Genomic DNA, 12,346 nt, shown 5'->3' on the forward strand with positions numbered 1-12,346 from the left:
CCATGTCAATTTTGGTGCTTGTACCACAATGTGAACGATTTTTTCACTTATCTGCTGGGTTACATGGCCGAGAGTGTAAGATAGGTTCATCCCAACACTCGGTAAATCTCGTTTCCGCATAACACACTACTTATCTTACACTCTCGGCTCTCTCTGTTTCTCAAGTCTTCTTATGTCTGGATTTGACTGCGAATGGCAATCACTTCTATTTCATGCCACTTATGGCATTGAGCACAATTTAAGTCGTGATGGCGTCACGTTGGGGTCAAGCCATAATGTAGCTAATAGGCACGGGCAGACCTTGATAAACTCAAATAAACAAAAATAATGTTTTACTATAAACTAAGTTTTGTTCAGCTTGTGTTTCGTTCCCGCATATGTGCGTCTGGCATAGCGCGTCAAATCCACTATGGTAACAGTGGAGAGAAAAGAGCAAAATGTTACTACTTTGCTAAGTAAAAAACACATTTAAATGTAACGTTGATGTCACTTATTTATGTGAAGCCACAAGATTTCTGAAAGAATGTCAAACCGATGACGGACAAATTACGGACAGATTACTAAAGTTATATATCGGCCCGCTAGGTTACCGACAAGATATCTTTTCGACTTTCATCCGATATATGAAATGTATCAGTCCGATATATATCTGATATAGACGTGCTAACTGTGGTGTAGTGAGAGGCTACGAAAAAACATTAAATTGTATGCTTACTTCTTAATCTGTAAATGTGTACTTAGATTGCTAGGAGCACGTTTTCTTGCTATTATAATTTATATACTTACTATAATCGACTATCCTGATAACTCTGAGATTATCTGTCTACTTGCTATTGTATGTGTTTTAAGATTTTATTATATCAAAATATACACTGGTTAAACCAAGGTGTAATCATCTCTCGTCGTAAAATATGAAACACAGGTACGTCACGTGCATGGAAATGTTCACATGTTCTGCAATGAGTTCATTTATCAGTCAAATTCATCAAAAATAAATTTTAACAATTTGTTTCGATTTATATTAGGCACGCAATCAACAACACTGATGACGTCATTTCCACATGACATCACATAAGGCTCTTCTCCAGTGACGTAGTAGATCCCGAAACGTACGTAATCTCGGTGACCTGGCATTGGCGATATCTCATCGCAAACTCGTCCATCTGCACTTGACCTGTTTAATGAAAATAATGTATCAGATAACAACATTGAAACCACAGGTTTGCTCACCGACGTATGCACCAGTCCATTGTACCCTCCCTCCCCGAGGTCCGGGAAATAGCGGGGACGTTGACTTACGGTCCAGCCAATTCCAGGTAAAATCCCCGCCCTGCGGAGACAAACTGCTGGTAAAAATATCCCCGCCAAATGCCCCCGCGCCCCGAGGACATTCTAGGTTAAGTCCATTCCCCTCTATTTTTGGCGCTAGAACAAAACCGACGCATTCACTCGGCACTGCGGGGCCACCTGGAAGGTGAAAACACGGCCCATTTACCCCGCTATCCCCGGTATACCCTCGGGCCAGGGGGAAGGCGTAGTTACAATTGACTGATGCATTAATGTTGACCCTCCCAAATTGCATCTGCTTCAAAATTAACCCGTGTGCCTGTCAAGAAGACATGTCAATCATTGCAAGACATCATGACGTCATTTAAATCAGCGTTGACACTGAAATTGCGACTTTTCATATATGCAAACAGTAGTTGTGGCTATATAGTAGTTGTGGCTATATGCGCATGCGCAGTAATGGTAATATACTTTGTCAGGACGTCGTCTTCAGCAACAAGAAACGATTCTTCACAAGTAGGAAAGTAAACATTTAAAAAAAACTAGCGCTATCATTGGCAGAAAATATAAAACAAACACTTAGTTACTCAAGAGTGCTCAGGGACGACCATAAAGTTACGGGCAGAATTTAAACGCTAAACGAATTTTGAATCGCATTTTATGTCTAAAACAGACTTACGCCTGTGTATTTATAATCATAGGCGGATCCAGGGGGGGGGGGGGGGCGGACCAGGCGCGCGCCCCCCTAAAATTTTCCAAGTATATGTATAAATTATTAATATCGTTCCATCATTGTAGATAGCTTTTAAGGTTATGATTTGCTCCACACAAAAAAATAGATCTCGATTTACCGTGGTTGTATCGAACATCTATTTGGCCACATTGGGAACGCTCTTATCGATTAAATTATTTATTATGACGTATTCAGTAGAATGTGTTAGCGTTTGGCTATCCTCCGTTTTTACGGCTATACGCAGGAAGTAAAACGCCGTTCAATCGGACACATGCGTAGTTTTGTAGTGAATATCGGACGGCTAAAATACATGCGGGGAATATCGGACACAACAGTTATTTTAATAAAATATGTTCTGGTTTTATTCGACATTGTGTTGAATGTTTAAACCCTGAGAAGTCAGTGAAACAGACGTTTGCTCGTCTGTTTCACTTTTCAGATCGTTCGTCATAATGACTAAATACAATGTACAGAATAGCACCCAGCAGACTACGTTCTGTGCAAACATTTTTTTTATTTGTCAGCAACACAAATGGGCAATTCTGCAAACCTTCCATCTCTGCAGCCACCAAGGCAGTGTTCCCGCCAGACGCAGAGAAGCAATGTTCCTTCAACCTGTCCAAAGGAATACTTCAAACGTGCGTTGTACCTGCCATTTGTGGATGCCATGGTAACCCAAGTTAAATTACGGTTTAGTAGCCTGACAAAACAAGTTATTAGGGCCATTTGCATCATCCCCAAGAACCTCCATACGTTGACTGAAGAAAGTGTAGACACAATACTGTCATACTACCGACCGGATTTGCCGTCCCCTACAACATTTCACCAAGAACTAGCTCTATGGCAGCAGTTATGGAATAGACAAGAACACAAGCCATCGGCAATTCATGAAACAATGTCTGACCAAAGATTTTGCCCAATCATGTTCCCAAACATTAACAAGATGCTCAATCTACTGCTATTGGTATCCGCAACATCAAGTAGTGTAGAGAGGGCAAACTCTTCTTTGAGACACGTCAAAAACAGACAGAGAAGCACAATGTCTCAAGATCGGCTCAATGCGCTGATGCTTATGTTTGTACATAAGGACATAGCTATAGACATTGATGCTGTAGTTGAAATATACGCTACACAACATCCACGAAAGATGCTTCTGATAAATCCTCTGTCTGAATAGCAAGGTATTCTTCAAGGTATAATGAAAATATGAAGTGTTGGATTTTGATTTAGACAGAATACTTCGTCAGATCCCCAAAGCCATGATATATTGCATGTAGAGTAGGCTTCTCCATTTGTTCTTGTTACAAAGTTATAGGCAATTTTGGTAGATGTTCTTGGTGCCGTGTGATATTTTACGCAGACGTGTTACATAATTGCATTTCTCTCACTGTAAACGCTCTTTTCCACTGATTCTATGTTGCTCTTCATGCGACATAATACGTCGAGAGTAAGCTACCGGCTCTTTCTCTGATTTAACAGTAAAACCTCGATTATTCAAATTGTGGGGCATATTTTTACAAGCCTGAATCACCCAAATTCGCACCTTGGATGATTCGGACTTTTAAAAAGTGAGCTCAAACCTTGACGTGAATACATAAAGCAATAAAAACTTAATTTTGGTTCCGTTTATAAATTTAAATTGTCTGGAATTCGAGTAATCCGAGTTCGAATAATCAAGGTTGGATTTTTCATGATTATGTAATCTATACAAATAACTAGTATGTACTTGATTTGGATCCAAGCTTTTAACACTCAAACTACATGAAAATTTAAAAATAGGAAACATGTATTTTTAGCAGGCGACACTTTTCGATGTAGACTACGGGAAACAGTTGACTGAGTGTAAAACAGCTTGGATCCAGATCAGACGCCGAGTTAGTTCGTCCAAGCTGGTTAACTTTAAAATTAATATGGTCGCGATCGGTATGATAAGGGTCAACACTGTTTATAGCGGTAAGGGACAATTTACGAGAGGCAATTCATTTAAACTCATAAAAAAGCAATTTCCCACTATGGCGTCAATTTCTATCTGCTCGAGATGCTAATACATGCGTATCTATGAAGTAAATGGGTAATTTCGATAAAGTTTTGTTTGTAACCCTAAGCATGCCGATAGCGACCGTAGTGATGTCGTCAGCCAGATTGGATCCGGATCAGACGCCGAGTAACTCGGCGTCTAATCCGGATCCAAACCGTTCAGCAATCCAGTAACATTTTCACCAAATCCGATAATATGAAACAAGATTAACTTAAGAGATCAAATACACGAGAATTCAGCGGACTACTTGCCTAAAGCAGACACTTTCACTCGGTGTCACTGAACAAACATTAAAGTTTGCCCAATAACTGTATGAATTATTTTTTTCAATTTTACCAAGGTCTTTCAATTTATGCGTGGAAAAAACTTGATCTATAGGGAGGTGACGATCAGCTTAACGGCGTTACTACGTTACAAAGTGTCTCTCGCAGTTCAAGCTTTGTAAAAACAGTGTAAACTATGGAACGCCGGGGCGCAATGCTTCTTGCGAAATGCGAAATACTTCATGGTTTTTGCATAATGCTTAATTTTTGTGGAAAACGCTTAATGCTTTATGCAAAATGCTTTTTGCGAATTGCTTAATGCGAAATTATTTTTGCGAAATGCGAAATGCGAAAAGCTTCGATTCAATATTGTTTACCGTTGTTAGCATAAATTGAGCAGAATCATTTTGTATGAAATAAAAAAAAAAAAAACACATTAATTTGAAAAATACTTTTATCTGCATGTAATAGAGGTGAAAAATAATACGTTTGTTGTGTCTATTCATTAGAATAACATATATAAACACACCAATACAATATAATATTCAGAAACGGTAAAGTAAAGAGATGTGCAACTCTGTATATTGCTGTAAACGCGTTAAGTTAGAAAGAGTATCGTTTCTTCCACCGTATAATAATATTTCTGTAGCAGTATCAGTAGCCTATGTCTTACATCCCTTTCACTGCCGGAAGCAGTTCGGAACGTGCACAATATTTCGTCCGATTCAATTTGATTGTGTTATGCCATATGCGAAATGCTTTTTGGGAAATGATTTTTGTGCAAAATGCGAGATGCTAAATGCTTTTAAAATGCTTCATGCGAAATGCGAAATGCGAAGGAAATCCGTTATTCAGGAGGTGTTACTATATTTAGATTTCACATAGCACGAGCTTCCGTAATTCCGTCTGACGATCATTCGATTGGTCGAAAATGAAACTATTGTTCTAAATATAGCATTTGCATAACGCATTTCGCAAGAAGCATTGAGCTCCGGCGTTCCATAGTAAACACATGCAATATTTTAAGAGCTTGAGGCCGTCGCGAAGGCCTCCGACCCCCTGAATTACCATGAAAACACATGGGGGCCTTAGCGGCCAACAGAAGTCAATTTCAGAAGTTATGCCCCCCCTAACTGAGAAACCTGGATCCGCCACTGATAATCGTAAGATTTTCGATCTTTCTTAAAACGAGGCCTTGGGCTGTAGTCCGTACTTAGAATATACCTAAATATAGGAGAAAAATCTATCTTGATGTTTTGATTGGGCAATAGAATAAATGAAATCACTCAGGCATGAATAAGGAAAATTATGAGAATTATAATGAATACGTCCCCAGATCTTTAACAATGAGTTTGTTGAGTTTTGTTGAACAGACAGTCAACGAGACACACTGGAGCAGTCTCTTCAGAAAATATTTCACTTTGTCATCAAAATATTTGACAAGACCTCAATCTCGCACCGCTCCTGTATGTATTAATAATATCAATTTAGATATTATTCGTAAGCCTCATCGTAGACGTCTTGTAGAAATTAAATGAGTTACTGCAAACAACACCTGCAAATGAATTAATCAAGTTGGAGCACTTCCTTACTTTTCCAAATACACAGACATCTATATGACATAGTTCTCTTAAGAAAATTATGCTTAAATTTATTCAGTTAGGTCTGATCAACCCAGTCAAAATCTGATAAGATTAGCTTATATCTGGACTATATTGGAATTGTTTTATTAGAATATACTATACACCGTGACCTGACGCTTGTTTTTGTGATTGCTAAAAATATTCTATACACCGTGACCTGACCCGTGTTATCTGTGCAATGCCCAGAAAACTACGCTTCATGGAAAATAATAAAGATAATCAAAGATGAGTAACAAGGGAGTTTCTTGAATAATTTCTGATCGAATCTGGAATAAGTGAATAATGGATTGCATTAACCAGCTAGTTAGCAATTGCAAAAACAATGTCTTGCAGGTATAATGCATTTTCGCGCGACTTCATAACTGCCAGTGTTTTAGTGAAATCTTCATGTGCTGATAGTGTGTACACGATTGTAGATATGTTGTTTTTTTCAGCTGATGCGAACAGTTATGTTTTTAATAAAGTGTCCTGGTCTGTTTACAACTCAGTTTCGATGTATTCAAAATAACTACGAAAATAAAGAAAAGGAATCCTGCACTTGGCATACTGAAAGTATGGCTCAACATTTATTATACTTACAAACAATATTCACTACCAACAATATGTGATGACCATTTAAAATGTTTGCAAAGTAACTCATAATAACATTATCTCATTTTGACGAATGACAACTTAGCTTTCAATAACCCTGTAATTAATCTAAGACCCAGTTAGCATGATGAAAATAAAGTAATCGTAGGTATTGGAAATGTGACGCCATGTCAACAATATTAGGATTCTCAATATGTGTTCGTCCTATTTAAAGATAGGCTACGTACATATCACCTTAGCGACGACTTGTTTGAGCTTTCTAAGAATATCACATTAGATTCAATTACATATCTCAAAACATTTCAACGTTTGTGGTCCGTGATTAAACCCTAAAAGGTAAAAAATAAGGTCTATGATGACCATATAATACGCTTAATATTTTATATTTTAACTTCCTGCTTATATATTCGATTTACCTTAGTGGTCAAGATCTCCAAAAAAGAAAGTTTATTATTCTGTTATTATTTTTAATTTCCTTTAAAAAATGCCAGCTTACCTGTCTATCCACCTTTTTGCAACTTTGTTAAAATATACATGTATAGCTACTTAATGTTAACTGAGGTGATTAAATCTACATCTAATTATTCGTTGTTCGGCGCGAAATACGATAAGAACCTGTACACATAGTTTCTCACGACGATAGTATTGTGTGTATGTGGCAGCACTGGTTATTGGGAAAACTTCATAATTATGTCTTTTGAGGATTGATTTACCATGACGGATCTCACACTTTCCTGTGCTGAAACAACACTATTGCATTACTTAATGACGTTGATACGGGTTTTTGTTTCGATACGTGTGTTGTTCAAATGGTTGGGATTGGTTGCCAGTAAAACGTCGCATTGTCAGGTGCCAATTGACCTCAAATTAGTTATATCAGGCTATGTTATTATACACATTGTTGACTTTTTGAAAATACCTTATACTTGCACTGCTAAACCCAGCTCTTTTTGTTAAGTAGCCAGTTGCACACCACGTGGGCTGGTACCATTTCAACAGGCCATATATCCGTAGGGTTATTTTAATTTTCAAAAGCCTTCTTTTAGACTTTTTATCCAATGTTTGATGGTGAAAATGAGATGTGTGATATTGCTGGCCTATACTGATGCATTAAAAGGTTTACAAAAAGAAGAATATGGAAATTCTAGGCCTAGGAGCGAGTTAGAAATTAAAGTATTTTATTTTTAAGTTTACGGATCATGAAGTTGTGGAACGACACGTTGAAGGACATTTATTTAAATGTACCGCTATATGTGTGGTTACCGACACAATACCGTTGTCATTCGAAAACACATTATGAGATGAATATGAAATGTAAAAGGCTGTCAGTTATTAAAATGTTGCTAAAACAGCTATTGGGCTTTTTATGTAAGTAAGTTATGTTCATTTCCATTTCACAAATAGCATGATAATATATTGTACATGGTAATATAGTAATTTAATTTACAGGCTAAACTCTATAGAAGAAAACCAATCGCGTTTGTGGTCAGCAGGCATCAACCTTTAAGGATTCATGTTTAAACGCATAGTCAATGGCAATTCTTCATAACACTACAAAACGTACACAGCACATGGCATGTAATGACTATACAAACTACATTCTATAAACATGTTAAAGCTCCACTCTCAAAGATTGAACGTTTTGACAACTTTTTATATATTTTTTTTGTCTTGAAACAAGCAGTTTTTTGCGTAAATATCTGAAAACCAGTGATAAAAGGCTGATGACAAAAGATCAGATCGCAGGTTTTCATATTTCCTCTCCAAAATTGATGTTTTATGCATTTTTCGTAAACCGTAAGTAACGGTTTAAGCCATAAAACATTAAATTTGGAATGGAAATATGAAAATCTGCGATCTGATCTTTTGTCATCAGTTGGAAAAACGGAAAATCTGTAAGAGTGCAGCTTTAAATACAGATGTTAAACATATCGAAAAATAAAACTGCAACATTATTATAAATAATAATAGATCTTAAGCACATTACAAGGAGAAAGGCATGAAACTAAAAGAAGCCCATGCAAGTTCAACGTGTTTTCAGAAGCAAAAAAGAGCAAAGAGAAGAAATATTGATATAAAATGCCACTTAATAAGGAAGAGGCAAGAAATAACTTGTATAAGAAGACAAACCATATATACCTGTTTGACTACTAGTTTCGTGTTTATCCTGCCCGTCTGGCACCCCTCTATCCTTGCACGTGGTAACCAGCACCCCCGGGGATAGCTCGTCGTAACGTCGCATAGGTTTTGACGTCCGTGACGTCGAACAGCCCATGACGTCAATGATTTGCGTGCCGCTTCAGCATAACTAGAATATGATGTTGACGAAACGTTGTTATGAATTTATGTATTTAATAGTTACATAATTTTGAAAAAAATAGGCCATATCAAAATTATGTTTCGTTTCGCAGATTTACCGCACTTCTTAAAAATGTAAAACAGTTGTTATGTTTTGTATGACCGCACATTTATTTTCATGCGAACTGGACTGTTTGAGCTGAGCTTATGTATGTTTCCATTTTTCATCAAAAGACTATCTGATTCAAGTCATGATATGGAAGAATACTGACAGAAAACAACAATTTCGAAAACATATCTGGCCACAATCAACGATCAGTATAGAAAGGAACAATGTTTCGAACAGACTAAAAATAGGTAAACCTACTTTGATATCTGTTTTCTTTTACAACATCATCTGGGACGAGTAATAACTCCATGTCCTTAATAGTAGACTAAACATACCATTGTAATGTTCATTTTGGAAAACACAGGCCATTTATACAAGAATGTACACAGACTCCTAAAATTGTTTAAGCTGTATAAAAATGCTAACAGTTGCAAATGATGTTAAAACGATTCAAAAAGATCAACTGTTTCACACCTGTGCCTAAAGCAATGATAATCGTACTTTAAATATGTTGTAATAACCTTCAAAATTGTGTTCAAATGGGTTTAAGGCCATTACATTCTTTTTATATTTATTATAAACAAAAAATAGGTTTGCCCAGTGCTCGCTTAGGCTTTTATAAAAAAAAATGACCTAATATTTTTTTTATTTTTATCATATTTTGCACGCTCGGTCAAATGTTTTGCAAAAATTCGTTGAGCAACAATTAATTTGATGTGGCCTTAGTGTAAAATCATTTGTAAGTATCTCCAAATATTACCAATAGGTTTCATGCACGACGTTTATCACATTATGAACCAATATCTTACAACATTGAGCTATAGAAATATATCGTAAAAACTACAAATTGTTATACTACCTACTAATTGAAATTGGCACCGTATATCAAGGTCACTGAGTACGAACACCAAGAGAAACTGTTTCAAATCAGTTTAGCAAAGGATTATGGTATGTAAACGTTACCGAGCAATCGATGGTCACAATGTGAGGAAAATGTGCAGCCAGACAGTGGCTCAAACCCGGAACCACTCGCTGACAGGGCGAGTGCTCTACCGACTGAGCTACCGGCCCGCTTACACACCTCCTCTCACCTTAAAAGGTAACGATACCGCGACACGTTTATAAAAGTAAAATCCTACAAAAGACAAATTATGATATATGATGCTAGTTATTATTCATGAAAATATTAATATTTTAATAAAACGTATTAATTCAGATGTAAAACTACATACCATCTCCTACCATATGGCACAAGCTGAATCCATTTTTGTCTCAGTCTGATATTTACTGCTGTTTTGCATTCATATATATTTATATATCTTTCTTCGATATAATATGATATTTAATTTCCACGTAAAACACAATCAATATCCGTGCGCCACTTCACAGAATGTTTCCATGGGAACTAAATACCGTAAAGGAAGTATTAAAAGGAGATTAATCTTTGGAAAGGCATATATCGCTCATGTTTGCCAATAGCGTTTGATTAATAGTTCAGAGCGACCACATATTGTTCCGACCACATATTGTTTCTGATGTAATAAAAATGTTGCATTTGAGAACAAGTTAAGTAGATTGCACGAACTTTGTAGCAATTGTTTTGTTATTTTAGATTCTGACAAAAGTACTAAGCACAGAAACTTATGAGTATGAATAAAAGTAAAAGTAAAGATAAATATTTAAAACTGGACTCTCACAGATTGACAGTTTTTACTTTTTTTAGTTTTTTTTTGTCTCAGAATCAGTTTATTTTCTAAAAATGCCTTCAATGCAGGCATATAAAATGATTTACAATACAGCAGATCTCAATTGTTTGGAAAACCGCTAAAAAAACACATTTTCGTAAAGCGTAATTAACGCTTTTAGCCATAAATATCATTTTTTGAACGTAAATATAAGTCAAAGCGCGAGGCGCTGAAAGACTATCTGCGGGCAATGTGAGAGCTGCAAATTTTATTTGAACTATGGGAATGGGTGAAGGGCACAGGCCTAAAAAAAAAATATGTCTGTTTCCTGTAACATGCTGAAAAAGAGTTGGGTCGGTAGGTAGGGATTTTTTTTTTTTTTTTTTTTTTTTTTTTTAAATGTCAGAATGATCCAATATTCAAGTTTATTTCAGGTGAATTATTTTAATAAAAATTCAGTGTGATATATAGATTCAATCTTTCTGCCACTTATAAGCTAAAACTGCTAGCTTGACAGCCATCAAAACATACAATACATCATCATTGTAATAAATCAAGACTAAGTGATTTTTTCACATCTATATATAGGTGAAGCTTGACAAAGAAACAGCATTGTTTATCAGTTATTTTTAGCCATGGTACATGTATTTCAGTTGTAGAATGCATCCTGTTGAAGGGCAAGCCATGGGTTCGGCTCCCAGCGGTGGCAACATTATGTGCAATTTTGAGCATTGTCAGTTTGTCACCAGGGAAGCAGTTCATCTTTAGACTTTGCAAATATAACCCAGTGAAAGAGTGAATCAAAGAACATTTAGACAATTTATTTTTGGCAAATGTTTTAAACAAAACTTTCAAAATGCATACATTTTCTAATAATAAAACATGATATTATTGCACAGACTATTTTAAGATAGACTGTGTAATAATATCAAGTTGTATTACAATTAAATGTACATGACAACTATTATAAAATAAAATGCTGTTACAACATGAACAGGCAAGAATCTCCACAAAACATAATTTTATATAAATCAATACTTCGATTGATAAATGACTAGAATCAATGACTAAACCATTTAACTCTTAGAGGCTGTCAGAATTGAACAGATCTTTGGGACCAGTGTAGACCCATGGTCTACGCTGTTCACTGCTTGGACACTTAAACCTTACCTGCTGACTCGACAGCGAACAGTGTAAAATAACAGATTGGACTGAAATATGTAAAGTGTTTGTTTATTATAGTGTCACCCCTCTTAGTTAAGGGCCAGCCCGTTGGGCTTATGAGACACCTACATTCGTGAACATCTTTTACCCCGATTCCTATCCCAAATGCCAGGCGCCTGGCAGGAAGGCAATCGGTACCCCTCGATTTAACTAGCTGCTGGGTCGGCAACCGGCCATGTCAGAACAAGCCCCGTGTGAGACTCGAACCTTCGACCTCCCGCTCCGTAGGCGGACGCCTTAACCACTAGGCCACGGAGACGGTCTAATATGTTTAAATAGACTAGAATCAGTATCAAAAAAGCTTAGACTGACTAATAAAAAGTAATACCATTTTCTTTTTTAAACAGTAAAACAGCAAAACTAGTACACGTACAGTACCTTAAATAGTTTCCACAACTTATTTTTTTTAACAATTTTCAGTGTTTTAAAAAGATCTGCTGTATTAGATCCACTGTTCATTCTGTAAAAATCTCAA

At 36.4% G+C, this 12,346-nt stretch overlaps 1 long non-coding RNA gene across 1 annotated transcript; it reads right to left on the reverse strand.

The window, feature by feature from the left end:
- Nucleotides 1–903: 903 nt before the first annotated feature.
- On the reverse strand, nucleotides 904–10,297 carry LOC128219600 (uncharacterized). Its single transcript, XR_008258592.1, has 3 exons — nucleotides 10,195–10,297; nucleotides 8,695–8,863; nucleotides 904–1,174 (listed from the first exon to the last, which is right to left on the reverse strand). It is a non-coding gene; the product is annotated as an uncharacterized LOC128219600 (long non-coding RNA).
- Between the last annotated feature and the right edge of the window lie 2,049 nt (nucleotides 10,298–12,346).

Source organism: Mya arenaria, chromosome 15 (genome assembly GCF_026914265.1).
Source record: "Mya arenaria isolate MELC-2E11 chromosome 15, ASM2691426v1".
NCBI lineage: Eukaryota > Metazoa > Mollusca > Bivalvia > Myida > Myidae > Mya > Mya arenaria.